Source organism: Schistocerca nitens, chromosome 9, assembly GCF_023898315.1.
Source record: "Schistocerca nitens isolate TAMUIC-IGC-003100 chromosome 9, iqSchNite1.1, whole genome shotgun sequence".
NCBI classification, from domain to species: Eukaryota; Metazoa; Arthropoda; class Insecta; order Orthoptera; family Acrididae; genus Schistocerca; species Schistocerca nitens.
In genome coordinates, this window is record NC_064622.1 from 453,306,530 (window position 1) to 453,319,627 (window position 13,098).

General features: G+C 52.4%; 41 non-coding genes across 41 annotated transcripts; 17 read left to right on the forward strand and 24 right to left on the reverse strand.

The window, feature by feature from the left end:
- The first annotated feature begins 14 nt into the window (after positions 1-14).
- On the forward strand, positions 15-87 carry Trnar-acg (transfer RNA arginine (anticodon ACG)). Its single transcript has one exon. It is a non-coding gene; the product is annotated as a tRNA-Arg (tRNA).
- Positions 88-374: 287 nt separating this feature from the next.
- Trnam-cau (transfer RNA methionine (anticodon CAU)) lies at positions 375-446 on the forward strand. The gene has a single exon. It is a non-coding gene; the product is annotated as a tRNA-Met (tRNA).
- A 234-nt stretch (positions 447-680) lies between these two features.
- On the reverse strand, positions 681-752 carry Trnad-guc (transfer RNA aspartic acid (anticodon GUC)). The gene has a single exon. It is a non-coding gene; the product is annotated as a tRNA-Asp (tRNA).
- Positions 753-859: 107 nt separating this feature from the next.
- Trnad-guc (transfer RNA aspartic acid (anticodon GUC)) lies at positions 860-931 on the reverse strand. Its single transcript has one exon. It is a non-coding gene; the product is annotated as a tRNA-Asp (tRNA).
- A 107-nt stretch (positions 932-1,038) lies between these two features.
- On the reverse strand, positions 1,039-1,130 carry Trnai-uau (transfer RNA isoleucine (anticodon UAU)). Its single transcript is given in 2 exon segments — positions 1,039-1,074; positions 1,093-1,130. It is a non-coding gene; the product is annotated as a tRNA-Ile (tRNA).
- A 378-nt stretch (positions 1,131-1,508) lies between these two features.
- On the forward strand, positions 1,509-1,581 carry Trnar-acg (transfer RNA arginine (anticodon ACG)). The gene has a single exon. It is a non-coding gene; the product is annotated as a tRNA-Arg (tRNA).
- Positions 1,582-1,868: 287 nt separating this feature from the next.
- Trnam-cau (transfer RNA methionine (anticodon CAU)) lies at positions 1,869-1,940 on the forward strand. The gene has a single exon. It is a non-coding gene; the product is annotated as a tRNA-Met (tRNA).
- Positions 1,941-2,174: 234 nt separating this feature from the next.
- Trnad-guc (transfer RNA aspartic acid (anticodon GUC)) lies at positions 2,175-2,246 on the reverse strand. The gene has a single exon. It is a non-coding gene; the product is annotated as a tRNA-Asp (tRNA).
- A 107-nt stretch (positions 2,247-2,353) lies between these two features.
- Trnad-guc (transfer RNA aspartic acid (anticodon GUC)) lies at positions 2,354-2,425 on the reverse strand. Its single transcript has one exon. It is a non-coding gene; the product is annotated as a tRNA-Asp (tRNA).
- Positions 2,426-2,532: 107 nt separating this feature from the next.
- Positions 2,533-2,624, reverse strand: Trnai-uau (transfer RNA isoleucine (anticodon UAU)). The gene is given in 2 exon segments: positions 2,533-2,568; positions 2,587-2,624. It is a non-coding gene; the product is annotated as a tRNA-Ile (tRNA).
- Positions 2,625-3,002: 378 nt separating this feature from the next.
- Trnar-acg (transfer RNA arginine (anticodon ACG)) lies at positions 3,003-3,075 on the forward strand. Its single transcript has one exon. It is a non-coding gene; the product is annotated as a tRNA-Arg (tRNA).
- A 287-nt stretch (positions 3,076-3,362) lies between these two features.
- Positions 3,363-3,434, forward strand: Trnam-cau (transfer RNA methionine (anticodon CAU)). Its single transcript has one exon. It is a non-coding gene; the product is annotated as a tRNA-Met (tRNA).
- Positions 3,435-3,668: 234 nt separating this feature from the next.
- Positions 3,669-3,740, reverse strand: Trnad-guc (transfer RNA aspartic acid (anticodon GUC)). The gene has a single exon. It is a non-coding gene; the product is annotated as a tRNA-Asp (tRNA).
- Positions 3,741-3,847: 107 nt separating this feature from the next.
- On the reverse strand, positions 3,848-3,919 carry Trnad-guc (transfer RNA aspartic acid (anticodon GUC)). The gene has a single exon. It is a non-coding gene; the product is annotated as a tRNA-Asp (tRNA).
- A 107-nt stretch (positions 3,920-4,026) lies between these two features.
- On the reverse strand, positions 4,027-4,118 carry Trnai-uau (transfer RNA isoleucine (anticodon UAU)). The gene is given in 2 exon segments: positions 4,027-4,062; positions 4,081-4,118. It is a non-coding gene; the product is annotated as a tRNA-Ile (tRNA).
- Positions 4,119-4,496: 378 nt separating this feature from the next.
- Trnar-acg (transfer RNA arginine (anticodon ACG)) lies at positions 4,497-4,569 on the forward strand. Its single transcript has one exon. It is a non-coding gene; the product is annotated as a tRNA-Arg (tRNA).
- Positions 4,570-4,856: 287 nt separating this feature from the next.
- Positions 4,857-4,928, forward strand: Trnam-cau (transfer RNA methionine (anticodon CAU)). Its single transcript has one exon. It is a non-coding gene; the product is annotated as a tRNA-Met (tRNA).
- A 234-nt stretch (positions 4,929-5,162) lies between these two features.
- On the reverse strand, positions 5,163-5,234 carry Trnad-guc (transfer RNA aspartic acid (anticodon GUC)). The gene has a single exon. It is a non-coding gene; the product is annotated as a tRNA-Asp (tRNA).
- Positions 5,235-5,341: 107 nt separating this feature from the next.
- Trnad-guc (transfer RNA aspartic acid (anticodon GUC)) lies at positions 5,342-5,413 on the reverse strand. The gene has a single exon. It is a non-coding gene; the product is annotated as a tRNA-Asp (tRNA).
- A 107-nt stretch (positions 5,414-5,520) lies between these two features.
- Positions 5,521-5,612, reverse strand: Trnai-uau (transfer RNA isoleucine (anticodon UAU)). The gene is given in 2 exon segments: positions 5,521-5,556; positions 5,575-5,612. It is a non-coding gene; the product is annotated as a tRNA-Ile (tRNA).
- Positions 5,613-5,990: 378 nt separating this feature from the next.
- On the forward strand, positions 5,991-6,063 carry Trnar-acg (transfer RNA arginine (anticodon ACG)). Its single transcript has one exon. It is a non-coding gene; the product is annotated as a tRNA-Arg (tRNA).
- A 287-nt stretch (positions 6,064-6,350) lies between these two features.
- Trnam-cau (transfer RNA methionine (anticodon CAU)) lies at positions 6,351-6,422 on the forward strand. The gene has a single exon. It is a non-coding gene; the product is annotated as a tRNA-Met (tRNA).
- Positions 6,423-6,656: 234 nt separating this feature from the next.
- Trnad-guc (transfer RNA aspartic acid (anticodon GUC)) lies at positions 6,657-6,728 on the reverse strand. Its single transcript has one exon. It is a non-coding gene; the product is annotated as a tRNA-Asp (tRNA).
- Positions 6,729-6,835: 107 nt separating this feature from the next.
- Trnad-guc (transfer RNA aspartic acid (anticodon GUC)) lies at positions 6,836-6,907 on the reverse strand. The gene has a single exon. It is a non-coding gene; the product is annotated as a tRNA-Asp (tRNA).
- Positions 6,908-7,014: 107 nt separating this feature from the next.
- Trnai-uau (transfer RNA isoleucine (anticodon UAU)) lies at positions 7,015-7,106 on the reverse strand. Its single transcript is given in 2 exon segments — positions 7,015-7,050; positions 7,069-7,106. It is a non-coding gene; the product is annotated as a tRNA-Ile (tRNA).
- Positions 7,107-7,484: 378 nt separating this feature from the next.
- On the forward strand, positions 7,485-7,557 carry Trnar-acg (transfer RNA arginine (anticodon ACG)). Its single transcript has one exon. It is a non-coding gene; the product is annotated as a tRNA-Arg (tRNA).
- Positions 7,558-7,844: 287 nt separating this feature from the next.
- Trnam-cau (transfer RNA methionine (anticodon CAU)) lies at positions 7,845-7,916 on the forward strand. Its single transcript has one exon. It is a non-coding gene; the product is annotated as a tRNA-Met (tRNA).
- A 234-nt stretch (positions 7,917-8,150) lies between these two features.
- On the reverse strand, positions 8,151-8,222 carry Trnad-guc (transfer RNA aspartic acid (anticodon GUC)). The gene has a single exon. It is a non-coding gene; the product is annotated as a tRNA-Asp (tRNA).
- A 107-nt stretch (positions 8,223-8,329) lies between these two features.
- Trnad-guc (transfer RNA aspartic acid (anticodon GUC)) lies at positions 8,330-8,401 on the reverse strand. The gene has a single exon. It is a non-coding gene; the product is annotated as a tRNA-Asp (tRNA).
- Positions 8,402-8,508: 107 nt separating this feature from the next.
- Positions 8,509-8,600, reverse strand: Trnai-uau (transfer RNA isoleucine (anticodon UAU)). The gene is given in 2 exon segments: positions 8,509-8,544; positions 8,563-8,600. It is a non-coding gene; the product is annotated as a tRNA-Ile (tRNA).
- Positions 8,601-8,978: 378 nt separating this feature from the next.
- Positions 8,979-9,051, forward strand: Trnar-acg (transfer RNA arginine (anticodon ACG)). The gene has a single exon. It is a non-coding gene; the product is annotated as a tRNA-Arg (tRNA).
- A 287-nt stretch (positions 9,052-9,338) lies between these two features.
- Positions 9,339-9,410, forward strand: Trnam-cau (transfer RNA methionine (anticodon CAU)). Its single transcript has one exon. It is a non-coding gene; the product is annotated as a tRNA-Met (tRNA).
- Positions 9,411-9,644: 234 nt separating this feature from the next.
- Trnad-guc (transfer RNA aspartic acid (anticodon GUC)) lies at positions 9,645-9,716 on the reverse strand. Its single transcript has one exon. It is a non-coding gene; the product is annotated as a tRNA-Asp (tRNA).
- A 107-nt stretch (positions 9,717-9,823) lies between these two features.
- Trnad-guc (transfer RNA aspartic acid (anticodon GUC)) lies at positions 9,824-9,895 on the reverse strand. Its single transcript has one exon. It is a non-coding gene; the product is annotated as a tRNA-Asp (tRNA).
- Positions 9,896-10,002: 107 nt separating this feature from the next.
- Positions 10,003-10,094, reverse strand: Trnai-uau (transfer RNA isoleucine (anticodon UAU)). The gene is given in 2 exon segments: positions 10,003-10,038; positions 10,057-10,094. It is a non-coding gene; the product is annotated as a tRNA-Ile (tRNA).
- A 378-nt stretch (positions 10,095-10,472) lies between these two features.
- Positions 10,473-10,545, forward strand: Trnar-acg (transfer RNA arginine (anticodon ACG)). The gene has a single exon. It is a non-coding gene; the product is annotated as a tRNA-Arg (tRNA).
- A 287-nt stretch (positions 10,546-10,832) lies between these two features.
- On the forward strand, positions 10,833-10,904 carry Trnam-cau (transfer RNA methionine (anticodon CAU)). The gene has a single exon. It is a non-coding gene; the product is annotated as a tRNA-Met (tRNA).
- A 234-nt stretch (positions 10,905-11,138) lies between these two features.
- Positions 11,139-11,210, reverse strand: Trnad-guc (transfer RNA aspartic acid (anticodon GUC)). The gene has a single exon. It is a non-coding gene; the product is annotated as a tRNA-Asp (tRNA).
- A 107-nt stretch (positions 11,211-11,317) lies between these two features.
- On the reverse strand, positions 11,318-11,389 carry Trnad-guc (transfer RNA aspartic acid (anticodon GUC)). Its single transcript has one exon. It is a non-coding gene; the product is annotated as a tRNA-Asp (tRNA).
- A 107-nt stretch (positions 11,390-11,496) lies between these two features.
- On the reverse strand, positions 11,497-11,588 carry Trnai-uau (transfer RNA isoleucine (anticodon UAU)). The gene is given in 2 exon segments: positions 11,497-11,532; positions 11,551-11,588. It is a non-coding gene; the product is annotated as a tRNA-Ile (tRNA).
- A 378-nt stretch (positions 11,589-11,966) lies between these two features.
- Trnar-acg (transfer RNA arginine (anticodon ACG)) lies at positions 11,967-12,039 on the forward strand. The gene has a single exon. It is a non-coding gene; the product is annotated as a tRNA-Arg (tRNA).
- The last annotated feature ends 1,059 nt before the right edge of the window (positions 12,040-13,098 follow it).

The window sequence follows — 13,098 nt, forward strand, 5'->3', positions numbered from 1 at the left end:
GAAATGCTGCCACTGGCCCTGTGGCGCAACGGATAACGCGTCTGACTACGGATCAGAAGATTCCAGGTTCGAATCCTGGCAGGGTCGGCATTTTGTTAGTTGCCAACGCGTAGCTGGGCAGTGGATTTCGTATGTCGCCGCATCGTGCAGTGCTTTGTTACTCCTGTGCATCTCGCAGCTGCATGTCGAGGCGATCGTGGTAAATATCGCTGCGTGCAAGCGTCAGCGTAGCGTCAGTCGAGCAAAGTCGAGACAAGTCAAGCTGAGAGCTGTAGGAGATGTTACGCAATCAAATGTAGGCGCGTGAAAGCGACGCAGACAACACTGCCCAAGTGTCCCAAGTGATGTGACGAAGAGCCAGTATACACCCACACAGCAGAGTGGCGCAGTGGAAGCGTGCTGGGCCCATAACCCAGAGGTCCGTGGATCGAAACCACGCTCTGCTAAAATTATTTCTTTTCCTGATTGTGTCGAGCACGATTATTACGCCTAGAGAGTCGGCTGGGGGCATTGATTCAGCCTCAAAAGCAAACCCCGTAATTCTGAAGTGTGAAGAATGCGAGAACTACTTCCTATGATGCATCATTTTTTAAGATTTTGCAGCAAGTCAATGGCAAAGTTAATGCTCTTCCGCCCCACACGCGCAACACTCGAGCAGGTTTGTGAGATAAAAATCGCGTCTCCCCGGCGGGGAATCGAACCCCGGTCTCCCGCGTGACAGGCGGGGATACTAACCACTATACTACCGAGGACGGGATGCAGGCAGCTGTCTGTGTGGGAGACACTTGTTGCAAGTAGCTGTAAACGGTCTACACTAAGTTCGGCGACTGATAGTGCAATAATTAAAAATCTAGTGTGCCTCCCCGGCGGGGAATCGAACCCCGGTCTCCCGCGTGACAGGCGGGGATACTAACCACTATACTACCGAGGAAGACGCAACTAGCGCCTATAATGCACATTAATCTTGCTGACATAGCTGATACATCTGAAATGTAGCCTCCCGATGCTGTCAGAGACAGCTGCTACGAAATAAAAGTATGCCCCAGGTGAGGCTCGAACTCACAACCCCGGCATTGCTCACGGCTACTGCCTTATAAGTACCGTGCGCTAACCAATTGCGCCACTGGGGCTACAGCGAAACGCTCTCAGTTAGCCATATTCGCTTTGCTGCAAACCAGTGGTGGCTACAAAAACATATGATCGCCACCTGCGGCCATACTGCGACTTTGGCACCTAAGTACGAATGCTTCGTGCTATTCGTGTTTGATATGCTACGCTTACATGCACATCAACCGCCTCTCGTCATCGAAAAAATGCAGAAAAACGCGCGCCTTGCCTCGTGCTACCTGTCGAACAGCGAGCGCAGATGTGTGGCAAGCTCCAAGCTCTGCAGGCGCACCGCGACCACGCAGCTGGACGAGTGGTGCCTTCCTTGGGAGCTTGATGAGCCCTGGAGAACACGTTTCTTAGCGAATTGCACTTGTCTCGTAGCGAGAAATGCTGCCACTGGCCCTGTGGCGCAACGGATAACGCGTCTGACTACGGATCAGAAGATTCCAGGTTCGAATCCTGGCAGGGTCGGCATTTTGTTAGTTGCCAACGCGTAGCTGGGCAGTGGATTTCGTATGTCGCCGCATCGTGCAGTGCTTTGTTACTCCTGTGCATCTCGCAGCTGCATGTCGAGGCGATCGTGGTAAATATCGCTGCGTGCAAGCGTCAGCGTAGCGTCAGTCGAGCAAAGTCGAGACAAGTCAAGCTGAGAGCTGTAGGAGATGTTACGCAATCAAATGTAGGCGCGTGAAAGCGACGCAGACAACACTGCCCAAGTGTCCCAAGTGATGTGACGAAGAGCCAGTATACACCCACACAGCAGAGTGGCGCAGTGGAAGCGTGCTGGGCCCATAACCCAGAGGTCCGTGGATCGAAACCACGCTCTGCTAAAATTATTTCTTTTCCTGATTGTGTCGAGCACGATTATTACGCCTAGAGAGTCGGCTGGGGGCATTGATTCAGCCTCAAAAGCAAACCCCGTAATTCTGAAGTGTGAAGAATGCGAGAACTACTTCCTATGATGCATCATTTTTTAAGATTTTGCAGCAAGTCAATGGCAAAGTTAATGCTCTTCCGCCCCACACGCGCAACACTCGAGCAGGTTTGTGAGATAAAAATCGCGTCTCCCCGGCGGGGAATCGAACCCCGGTCTCCCGCGTGACAGGCGGGGATACTAACCACTATACTACCGAGGACGGGATGCAGGCAGCTGTCTGTGTGGGAGACACTTGTTGCAAGTAGCTGTAAACGGTCTACACTAAGTTCGGCGACTGATAGTGCAATAATTAAAAATCTAGTGTGCCTCCCCGGCGGGGAATCGAACCCCGGTCTCCCGCGTGACAGGCGGGGATACTAACCACTATACTACCGAGGAAGACGCAACTAGCGCCTATAATGCACATTAATCTTGCTGACATAGCTGATACATCTGAAATGTAGCCTCCCGATGCTGTCAGAGACAGCTGCTACGAAATAAAAGTATGCCCCAGGTGAGGCTCGAACTCACAACCCCGGCATTGCTCACGGCTACTGCCTTATAAGTACCGTGCGCTAACCAATTGCGCCACTGGGGCTACAGCGAAACGCTCTCAGTTAGCCATATTCGCTTTGCTGCAAACCAGTGGTGGCTACAAAAACATATGATCGCCACCTGCGGCCATACTGCGACTTTGGCACCTAAGTACGAATGCTTCGTGCTATTCGTGTTTGATATGCTACGCTTACATGCACATCAACCGCCTCTCGTCATCGAAAAAATGCAGAAAAACGCGCGCCTTGCCTCGTGCTACCTGTCGAACAGCGAGCGCAGATGTGTGGCAAGCTCCAAGCTCTGCAGGCGCACCGCGACCACGCAGCTGGACGAGTGGTGCCTTCCTTGGGAGCTTGATGAGCCCTGGAGAACACGTTTCTTAGCGAATTGCACTTGTCTCGTAGCGAGAAATGCTGCCACTGGCCCTGTGGCGCAACGGATAACGCGTCTGACTACGGATCAGAAGATTCCAGGTTCGAATCCTGGCAGGGTCGGCATTTTGTTAGTTGCCAACGCGTAGCTGGGCAGTGGATTTCGTATGTCGCCGCATCGTGCAGTGCTTTGTTACTCCTGTGCATCTCGCAGCTGCATGTCGAGGCGATCGTGGTAAATATCGCTGCGTGCAAGCGTCAGCGTAGCGTCAGTCGAGCAAAGTCGAGACAAGTCAAGCTGAGAGCTGTAGGAGATGTTACGCAATCAAATGTAGGCGCGTGAAAGCGACGCAGACAACACTGCCCAAGTGTCCCAAGTGATGTGACGAAGAGCCAGTATACACCCACACAGCAGAGTGGCGCAGTGGAAGCGTGCTGGGCCCATAACCCAGAGGTCCGTGGATCGAAACCACGCTCTGCTAAAATTATTTCTTTTCCTGATTGTGTCGAGCACGATTATTACGCCTAGAGAGTCGGCTGGGGGCATTGATTCAGCCTCAAAAGCAAACCCCGTAATTCTGAAGTGTGAAGAATGCGAGAACTACTTCCTATGATGCATCATTTTTTAAGATTTTGCAGCAAGTCAATGGCAAAGTTAATGCTCTTCCGCCCCACACGCGCAACACTCGAGCAGGTTTGTGAGATAAAAATCGCGTCTCCCCGGCGGGGAATCGAACCCCGGTCTCCCGCGTGACAGGCGGGGATACTAACCACTATACTACCGAGGACGGGATGCAGGCAGCTGTCTGTGTGGGAGACACTTGTTGCAAGTAGCTGTAAACGGTCTACACTAAGTTCGGCGACTGATAGTGCAATAATTAAAAATCTAGTGTGCCTCCCCGGCGGGGAATCGAACCCCGGTCTCCCGCGTGACAGGCGGGGATACTAACCACTATACTACCGAGGAAGACGCAACTAGCGCCTATAATGCACATTAATCTTGCTGACATAGCTGATACATCTGAAATGTAGCCTCCCGATGCTGTCAGAGACAGCTGCTACGAAATAAAAGTATGCCCCAGGTGAGGCTCGAACTCACAACCCCGGCATTGCTCACGGCTACTGCCTTATAAGTACCGTGCGCTAACCAATTGCGCCACTGGGGCTACAGCGAAACGCTCTCAGTTAGCCATATTCGCTTTGCTGCAAACCAGTGGTGGCTACAAAAACATATGATCGCCACCTGCGGCCATACTGCGACTTTGGCACCTAAGTACGAATGCTTCGTGCTATTCGTGTTTGATATGCTACGCTTACATGCACATCAACCGCCTCTCGTCATCGAAAAAATGCAGAAAAACGCGCGCCTTGCCTCGTGCTACCTGTCGAACAGCGAGCGCAGATGTGTGGCAAGCTCCAAGCTCTGCAGGCGCACCGCGACCACGCAGCTGGACGAGTGGTGCCTTCCTTGGGAGCTTGATGAGCCCTGGAGAACACGTTTCTTAGCGAATTGCACTTGTCTCGTAGCGAGAAATGCTGCCACTGGCCCTGTGGCGCAACGGATAACGCGTCTGACTACGGATCAGAAGATTCCAGGTTCGAATCCTGGCAGGGTCGGCATTTTGTTAGTTGCCAACGCGTAGCTGGGCAGTGGATTTCGTATGTCGCCGCATCGTGCAGTGCTTTGTTACTCCTGTGCATCTCGCAGCTGCATGTCGAGGCGATCGTGGTAAATATCGCTGCGTGCAAGCGTCAGCGTAGCGTCAGTCGAGCAAAGTCGAGACAAGTCAAGCTGAGAGCTGTAGGAGATGTTACGCAATCAAATGTAGGCGCGTGAAAGCGACGCAGACAACACTGCCCAAGTGTCCCAAGTGATGTGACGAAGAGCCAGTATACACCCACACAGCAGAGTGGCGCAGTGGAAGCGTGCTGGGCCCATAACCCAGAGGTCCGTGGATCGAAACCACGCTCTGCTAAAATTATTTCTTTTCCTGATTGTGTCGAGCACGATTATTACGCCTAGAGAGTCGGCTGGGGGCATTGATTCAGCCTCAAAAGCAAACCCCGTAATTCTGAAGTGTGAAGAATGCGAGAACTACTTCCTATGATGCATCATTTTTTAAGATTTTGCAGCAAGTCAATGGCAAAGTTAATGCTCTTCCGCCCCACACGCGCAACACTCGAGCAGGTTTGTGAGATAAAAATCGCGTCTCCCCGGCGGGGAATCGAACCCCGGTCTCCCGCGTGACAGGCGGGGATACTAACCACTATACTACCGAGGACGGGATGCAGGCAGCTGTCTGTGTGGGAGACACTTGTTGCAAGTAGCTGTAAACGGTCTACACTAAGTTCGGCGACTGATAGTGCAATAATTAAAAATCTAGTGTGCCTCCCCGGCGGGGAATCGAACCCCGGTCTCCCGCGTGACAGGCGGGGATACTAACCACTATACTACCGAGGAAGACGCAACTAGCGCCTATAATGCACATTAATCTTGCTGACATAGCTGATACATCTGAAATGTAGCCTCCCGATGCTGTCAGAGACAGCTGCTACGAAATAAAAGTATGCCCCAGGTGAGGCTCGAACTCACAACCCCGGCATTGCTCACGGCTACTGCCTTATAAGTACCGTGCGCTAACCAATTGCGCCACTGGGGCTACAGCGAAACGCTCTCAGTTAGCCATATTCGCTTTGCTGCAAACCAGTGGTGGCTACAAAAACATATGATCGCCACCTGCGGCCATACTGCGACTTTGGCACCTAAGTACGAATGCTTCGTGCTATTCGTGTTTGATATGCTACGCTTACATGCACATCAACCGCCTCTCGTCATCGAAAAAATGCAGAAAAACGCGCGCCTTGCCTCGTGCTACCTGTCGAACAGCGAGCGCAGATGTGTGGCAAGCTCCAAGCTCTGCAGGCGCACCGCGACCACGCAGCTGGACGAGTGGTGCCTTCCTTGGGAGCTTGATGAGCCCTGGAGAACACGTTTCTTAGCGAATTGCACTTGTCTCGTAGCGAGAAATGCTGCCACTGGCCCTGTGGCGCAACGGATAACGCGTCTGACTACGGATCAGAAGATTCCAGGTTCGAATCCTGGCAGGGTCGGCATTTTGTTAGTTGCCAACGCGTAGCTGGGCAGTGGATTTCGTATGTCGCCGCATCGTGCAGTGCTTTGTTACTCCTGTGCATCTCGCAGCTGCATGTCGAGGCGATCGTGGTAAATATCGCTGCGTGCAAGCGTCAGCGTAGCGTCAGTCGAGCAAAGTCGAGACAAGTCAAGCTGAGAGCTGTAGGAGATGTTACGCAATCAAATGTAGGCGCGTGAAAGCGACGCAGACAACACTGCCCAAGTGTCCCAAGTGATGTGACGAAGAGCCAGTATACACCCACACAGCAGAGTGGCGCAGTGGAAGCGTGCTGGGCCCATAACCCAGAGGTCCGTGGATCGAAACCACGCTCTGCTAAAATTATTTCTTTTCCTGATTGTGTCGAGCACGATTATTACGCCTAGAGAGTCGGCTGGGGGCATTGATTCAGCCTCAAAAGCAAACCCCGTAATTCTGAAGTGTGAAGAATGCGAGAACTACTTCCTATGATGCATCATTTTTTAAGATTTTGCAGCAAGTCAATGGCAAAGTTAATGCTCTTCCGCCCCACACGCGCAACACTCGAGCAGGTTTGTGAGATAAAAATCGCGTCTCCCCGGCGGGGAATCGAACCCCGGTCTCCCGCGTGACAGGCGGGGATACTAACCACTATACTACCGAGGACGGGATGCAGGCAGCTGTCTGTGTGGGAGACACTTGTTGCAAGTAGCTGTAAACGGTCTACACTAAGTTCGGCGACTGATAGTGCAATAATTAAAAATCTAGTGTGCCTCCCCGGCGGGGAATCGAACCCCGGTCTCCCGCGTGACAGGCGGGGATACTAACCACTATACTACCGAGGAAGACGCAACTAGCGCCTATAATGCACATTAATCTTGCTGACATAGCTGATACATCTGAAATGTAGCCTCCCGATGCTGTCAGAGACAGCTGCTACGAAATAAAAGTATGCCCCAGGTGAGGCTCGAACTCACAACCCCGGCATTGCTCACGGCTACTGCCTTATAAGTACCGTGCGCTAACCAATTGCGCCACTGGGGCTACAGCGAAACGCTCTCAGTTAGCCATATTCGCTTTGCTGCAAACCAGTGGTGGCTACAAAAACATATGATCGCCACCTGCGGCCATACTGCGACTTTGGCACCTAAGTACGAATGCTTCGTGCTATTCGTGTTTGATATGCTACGCTTACATGCACATCAACCGCCTCTCGTCATCGAAAAAATGCAGAAAAACGCGCGCCTTGCCTCGTGCTACCTGTCGAACAGCGAGCGCAGATGTGTGGCAAGCTCCAAGCTCTGCAGGCGCACCGCGACCACGCAGCTGGACGAGTGGTGCCTTCCTTGGGAGCTTGATGAGCCCTGGAGAACACGTTTCTTAGCGAATTGCACTTGTCTCGTAGCGAGAAATGCTGCCACTGGCCCTGTGGCGCAACGGATAACGCGTCTGACTACGGATCAGAAGATTCCAGGTTCGAATCCTGGCAGGGTCGGCATTTTGTTAGTTGCCAACGCGTAGCTGGGCAGTGGATTTCGTATGTCGCCGCATCGTGCAGTGCTTTGTTACTCCTGTGCATCTCGCAGCTGCATGTCGAGGCGATCGTGGTAAATATCGCTGCGTGCAAGCGTCAGCGTAGCGTCAGTCGAGCAAAGTCGAGACAAGTCAAGCTGAGAGCTGTAGGAGATGTTACGCAATCAAATGTAGGCGCGTGAAAGCGACGCAGACAACACTGCCCAAGTGTCCCAAGTGATGTGACGAAGAGCCAGTATACACCCACACAGCAGAGTGGCGCAGTGGAAGCGTGCTGGGCCCATAACCCAGAGGTCCGTGGATCGAAACCACGCTCTGCTAAAATTATTTCTTTTCCTGATTGTGTCGAGCACGATTATTACGCCTAGAGAGTCGGCTGGGGGCATTGATTCAGCCTCAAAAGCAAACCCCGTAATTCTGAAGTGTGAAGAATGCGAGAACTACTTCCTATGATGCATCATTTTTTAAGATTTTGCAGCAAGTCAATGGCAAAGTTAATGCTCTTCCGCCCCACACGCGCAACACTCGAGCAGGTTTGTGAGATAAAAATCGCGTCTCCCCGGCGGGGAATCGAACCCCGGTCTCCCGCGTGACAGGCGGGGATACTAACCACTATACTACCGAGGACGGGATGCAGGCAGCTGTCTGTGTGGGAGACACTTGTTGCAAGTAGCTGTAAACGGTCTACACTAAGTTCGGCGACTGATAGTGCAATAATTAAAAATCTAGTGTGCCTCCCCGGCGGGGAATCGAACCCCGGTCTCCCGCGTGACAGGCGGGGATACTAACCACTATACTACCGAGGAAGACGCAACTAGCGCCTATAATGCACATTAATCTTGCTGACATAGCTGATACATCTGAAATGTAGCCTCCCGATGCTGTCAGAGACAGCTGCTACGAAATAAAAGTATGCCCCAGGTGAGGCTCGAACTCACAACCCCGGCATTGCTCACGGCTACTGCCTTATAAGTACCGTGCGCTAACCAATTGCGCCACTGGGGCTACAGCGAAACGCTCTCAGTTAGCCATATTCGCTTTGCTGCAAACCAGTGGTGGCTACAAAAACATATGATCGCCACCTGCGGCCATACTGCGACTTTGGCACCTAAGTACGAATGCTTCGTGCTATTCGTGTTTGATATGCTACGCTTACATGCACATCAACCGCCTCTCGTCATCGAAAAAATGCAGAAAAACGCGCGCCTTGCCTCGTGCTACCTGTCGAACAGCGAGCGCAGATGTGTGGCAAGCTCCAAGCTCTGCAGGCGCACCGCGACCACGCAGCTGGACGAGTGGTGCCTTCCTTGGGAGCTTGATGAGCCCTGGAGAACACGTTTCTTAGCGAATTGCACTTGTCTCGTAGCGAGAAATGCTGCCACTGGCCCTGTGGCGCAACGGATAACGCGTCTGACTACGGATCAGAAGATTCCAGGTTCGAATCCTGGCAGGGTCGGCATTTTGTTAGTTGCCAACGCGTAGCTGGGCAGTGGATTTCGTATGTCGCCGCATCGTGCAGTGCTTTGTTACTCCTGTGCATCTCGCAGCTGCATGTCGAGGCGATCGTGGTAAATATCGCTGCGTGCAAGCGTCAGCGTAGCGTCAGTCGAGCAAAGTCGAGACAAGTCAAGCTGAGAGCTGTAGGAGATGTTACGCAATCAAATGTAGGCGCGTGAAAGCGACGCAGACAACACTGCCCAAGTGTCCCAAGTGATGTGACGAAGAGCCAGTATACACCCACACAGCAGAGTGGCGCAGTGGAAGCGTGCTGGGCCCATAACCCAGAGGTCCGTGGATCGAAACCACGCTCTGCTAAAATTATTTCTTTTCCTGATTGTGTCGAGCACGATTATTACGCCTAGAGAGTCGGCTGGGGGCATTGATTCAGCCTCAAAAGCAAACCCCGTAATTCTGAAGTGTGAAGAATGCGAGAACTACTTCCTATGATGCATCATTTTTTAAGATTTTGCAGCAAGTCAATGGCAAAGTTAATGCTCTTCCGCCCCACACGCGCAACACTCGAGCAGGTTTGTGAGATAAAAATCGCGTCTCCCCGGCGGGGAATCGAACCCCGGTCTCCCGCGTGACAGGCGGGGATACTAACCACTATACTACCGAGGACGGGATGCAGGCAGCTGTCTGTGTGGGAGACACTTGTTGCAAGTAGCTGTAAACGGTCTACACTAAGTTCGGCGACTGATAGTGCAATAATTAAAAATCTAGTGTGCCTCCCCGGCGGGGAATCGAACCCCGGTCTCCCGCGTGACAGGCGGGGATACTAACCACTATACTACCGAGGAAGACGCAACTAGCGCCTATAATGCACATTAATCTTGCTGACATAGCTGATACATCTGAAATGTAGCCTCCCGATGCTGTCAGAGACAGCTGCTACGAAATAAAAGTATGCCCCAGGTGAGGCTCGAACTCACAACCCCGGCATTGCTCACGGCTACTGCCTTATAAGTACCGTGCGCTAACCAATTGCGCCACTGGGGCTACAGCGAAACGCTCTCAGTTAGCCATATTCGCTTTGCTGCAAACCAGTGGTGGCTACAAAAACATATGATCGCCACCTGCGGCCATACTGCGACTTTGGCACCTAAGTACGAATGCTTCGTGCTATTCGTGTTTGATATGCTACGCTTACATGCACATCAACCGCCTCTCGTCATCGAAAAAATGCAGAAAAACGCGCGCCTTGCCTCGTGCTACCTGTCGAACAGCGAGCGCAGATGTGTGGCAAGCTCCAAGCTCTGCAGGCGCACCGCGACCACGCAGCTGGACGAGTGGTGCCTTCCTTGGGAGCTTGATGAGCCCTGGAGAACACGTTTCTTAGCGAATTGCACTTGTCTCGTAGCGAGAAATGCTGCCACTGGCCCTGTGGCGCAACGGATAACGCGTCTGACTACGGATCAGAAGATTCCAGGTTCGAATCCTGGCAGGGTCGGCATTTTGTTAGTTGCCAACGCGTAGCTGGGCAGTGGATTTCGTATGTCGCCGCATCGTGCAGTGCTTTGTTACTCCTGTGCATCTCGCAGCTGCATGTCGAGGCGATCGTGGTAAATATCGCTGCGTGCAAGCGTCAGCGTAGCGTCAGTCGAGCAAAGTCGAGACAAGTCAAGCTGAGAGCTGTAGGAGATGTTACGCAATCAAATGTAGGCGCGTGAAAGCGACGCAGACAACACTGCCCAAGTGTCCCAAGTGATGTGACGAAGAGCCAGTATACACCCACACAGCAGAGTGGCGCAGTGGAAGCGTGCTGGGCCCATAACCCAGAGGTCCGTGGATCGAAACCACGCTCTGCTAAAATTATTTCTTTTCCTGATTGTGTCGAGCACGATTATTACGCCTAGAGAGTCGGCTGGGGGCATTGATTCAGCCTCAAAAGCAAACCCCGTAATTCTGAAGTGTGAAGAATGCGAGAACTACTTCCTATGATGCATCATTTTTTAAGATTTTGCAGCAAGTCAATGGCAAAGTTAATGCTCTTCCGCCCCACACGCGCAACACTCGAGCAGGTTTGTGAGATAAAAATCGCGTCTCCCCGGCGGGGAATCGAACCCCGGTCTCCCGCGTGACAGGCGGGGATACTAACCACTATACTACCGAGGACGGGATGCAGGCAGCTGTCTGTGTGGGAGACACTTGTTGCAAGTAGCTGTAAACGGTCTACACTAAGTTCGGCGACTGATAGTGCAATAATTAAAAATCTAGTGTGCCTCCCCGGCGGGGAATCGAACCCCGGTCTCCCGCGTGACAGGCGGGGATACTAACCACTATACTACCGAGGAAGACGCAACTAGCGCCTATAATGCACATTAATCTTGCTGACATAGCTGATACATCTGAAATGTAGCCTCCCGATGCTGTCAGAGACAGCTGCTACGAAATAAAAGTATGCCCCAGGTGAGGCTCGAACTCACAACCCCGGCATTGCTCACGGCTACTGCCTTATAAGTACCGTGCGCTAACCAATTGCGCCACTGGGGCTACAGCGAAACGCTCTCAGTTAGCCATATTCGCTTTGCTGCAAACCAGTGGTGGCTACAAAAACATATGATCGCCACCTGCGGCCATACTGCGACTTTGGCACCTAAGTACGAATGCTTCGTGCTATTCGTGTTTGATATGCTACGCTTACATGCACATCAACCGCCTCTCGTCATCGAAAAAATGCAGAAAAACGCGCGCCTTGCCTCGTGCTACCTGTCGAACAGCGAGCGCAGATGTGTGGCAAGCTCCAAGCTCTGCAGGCGCACCGCGACCACGCAGCTGGACGAGTGGTGCCTTCCTTGGGAGCTTGATGAGCCCTGGAGAACACGTTTCTTAGCGAATTGCACTTGTCTCGTAGCGAGAAATGCTGCCACTGGCCCTGTGGCGCAACGGATAACGCGTCTGACTACGGATCAGAAGATTCCAGGTTCGAATCCTGGCAGGGTCGGCATTTTGTTAGTTGCCAACGCGTAGCTGGGCAGTGGATTTCGTATGTCGCCGCATCGTGCAGTGCTTTGTTACTCCTGTGCATCTCGCAGCTGCATGTCGAGGCGATCGTGGTAAATATCGCTGCGTGCAAGCGTCAGCGTAGCGTCAGTCGAGCAAAGTCGAGACCAGTCAAGCTGAGAGCTGTAGGAGATGTTACGCAATCAAATGTAGGCGTGTGAAAGCGACGCAGACAACACTGCCCAAGTGTCCCAAGTGATGTGACGAAGAGCCAGTATACACCCACACAGCAGAGTGGCGCAGTGGAAGCGTGCTGGGCCCATAACCCAAAGGTCCGTGGATCGAAACCACGCTCTGCTAAAATTATTTCTTTTCCTGATTGTGTCGAGCTCGATTATTACGCCTAGAGAGTCGGCTGGGGGCATTGATTCAGCCTCAAAAGCAAACCCCGTAATTCTGAAGTGTGAAGAATGCGAGAACTACTTCCTAAGATGCATCACTTTTTAAGATTTTGCAGCAAGTTAATGGCAAAGTTAATGCTCTTCCGCCCCACACGCGCAACACTCGAGCAGGTTTGTGAGATAAAAATCGCGTCGCCCCGGCGGGGAATCGAACCCCGGTCTCCCGCGTGGATACTAACCACTATACTACCGAGGACGGGATGCAGGCAGCTGTCTGTGTGGGAGACACTTGTTGCAAGTAGCTGTAAACGGTCTACACTAAGTTCGGCGACTGATAGTGCAATAATTAAAAATCTACTGTGCCTCCCCGGCGAGGAATCGAACCCCGGTCTCCCGCGTGACAGGCGGGGATACTAACCACTATACTACCGACGATGCGATGCAGGCAGCTGTCTGTGTGGGAGACACTTGTTGCAAGTAGCTGTAAACGGTCTACACTAAGTTCGGTGACTGATAGTGCAATAATTAAAAATCTACTGTGCTTCCCCGGCGGGGAATCGGACCCCGGTCTCCCGCGTGACAGGCGGGGATACTAACCACTATTCTACCGAGGAAGACGCAACTAGCGCCTATAATGCACATTAATCTTGCTGACATAG